General features: G+C 39.0%; 1 protein-coding gene across 1 annotated transcript in view; it reads right to left on the reverse strand.

The window, feature by feature from the left end:
• The window catches only part of LOC101856014, an 18,926-nt gene extending 17,603 nt beyond the window's left edge, over positions 1-1,323 (reverse strand). The window contains exon 1 of the mRNA XM_013080901.2: positions 1,187-1,323. The gene's annotated coding sequence lies outside the window, so the exon portion shown is untranslated. The remainder of the gene's footprint in view (positions 1-1,186) is intronic.
• Positions 1,324-1,548: the final 225 nt, after the last annotated feature.

The raw sequence follows: 1,548 nt of genomic DNA on the forward strand, positions 1-1,548 counted from the left end.
GAAAAAGAACAAGAACAAGAAGAACAAGAAGAAGAAAAAGAAGAAGAAGAAGAAGACAAGGAGGAGGAGGAGGAGGAGGAGGAGAAGAAAAGGAGAACTTAATTAAGGAACAGGAGGATACAAGAACAATGAAGAGGAGGACGAGGAGGAGGTCAACGATGAGGGACAGGAGAACGGCGGGGAGGAGGAGACAGCAAAGGGTACTTTAAGGAGAAGGAAAGGAGAAGAAAAGAAGAAATAAGGAAACATAATGTGAATAGACTTACTTAACTCAAATTGCTTCACAGCAAATGATCTATATAACTCATAACCGGTAAGAACATAAACAAGATCTAGATCAATACATTAATTCTAGACTTTCAGAGTCTTCACATGTTTGCCTCATTATTCTGCAAAGAAAAAACAAACTATAACTACAAAGAAATGAATGAGCAATTATTCAAATCACTGCGAATTAACACCGAGGGCCTAGATCTAGATCTAGATCTAGAAATCTAGTCCTAGATATCTATCTAGAATCTAGATCTAGATTCTAGTTAACCTATTGTAGACAATTGTGTAGTGAAAACAAACAGAGGGCAACCAAGCAAACTATACACTGTTGTAACTGTAAGAATTAAGCATGCAGATATTAAGAACTGATCAATGTTTCTATCAAAAGACCTTTCCAATGCATCGAGTGGCCTCCCCGATTCAAGATTCAACACTGCTGACACACTGATAGGCCCATGCAGATACCTGTGCTTATTCATGCATAACATTCATTAAAAAAAGATGGATGTGCCAATGCCAATGCAATGCCAGCCTATACTTTTGTCAAAGCCAAACCAAAGCCTACGCATTTTTTCTTTTAGCAACCATTCAATCCTCCCAAGTTACATCAGACGATACACTAGATCTAGATAAAGCATGTTGAAAATAGATCTAGATCGAGATCTAAATATCTAGTATTCTATGTCAACCCAGGTCAGTGGGGAGTCCATTAATCAAGCCAAAGCGTCAGCTGTTTTGACATTCGTTAGTTTATTCTGAGCCCTTAATGAGGCCTTAATCTAGATCTAGTCGACTCTATTCTCTCATATATAGATCTAAATCTAGAACTAGGACACTGCATTTTATATCAATTCCCTTCGAGCGCCTTATGCATTCATTTCAAAGCTTTTATCGGTGGAAAAATGCCACTCACCCCAAAAACGCAATCCACACAAGTAGAACGACGCAACTCAACACTGGAAATGCCCTGTGTAGGCCGCCATGTTTCAGGTGCTCCCAGCTTCCCTAACAACACCAATGAAAACACAAGCATTATTGCTCAGCATCTAAAAATAGACTTTCAGCGTAAAAGATTTCTCCGGCGAATTCAAACCCATGGCAAAGATTCTCATAAAGCCCACAGTTCAGTCACAGACCGAGCGACTCTGGTTTATTCAAAGATTCTCTTGATTCTACTAGATTCTACCACTACCAGTACAGAATATTAAGTTTCATGTACATGTAGTTAGTTTTAAAAAAGCAACCCCCTTGGGCACACAACGTACTGATAAAGAA

This window comes from Aplysia californica, unplaced genomic scaffold, assembly GCF_000002075.1.
Source record: "Aplysia californica isolate F4 #8 unplaced genomic scaffold, AplCal3.0 scaffold00105, whole genome shotgun sequence".
Classification (NCBI taxonomy): domain Eukaryota; kingdom Metazoa; phylum Mollusca; class Gastropoda; order Aplysiida; family Aplysiidae; genus Aplysia; species Aplysia californica.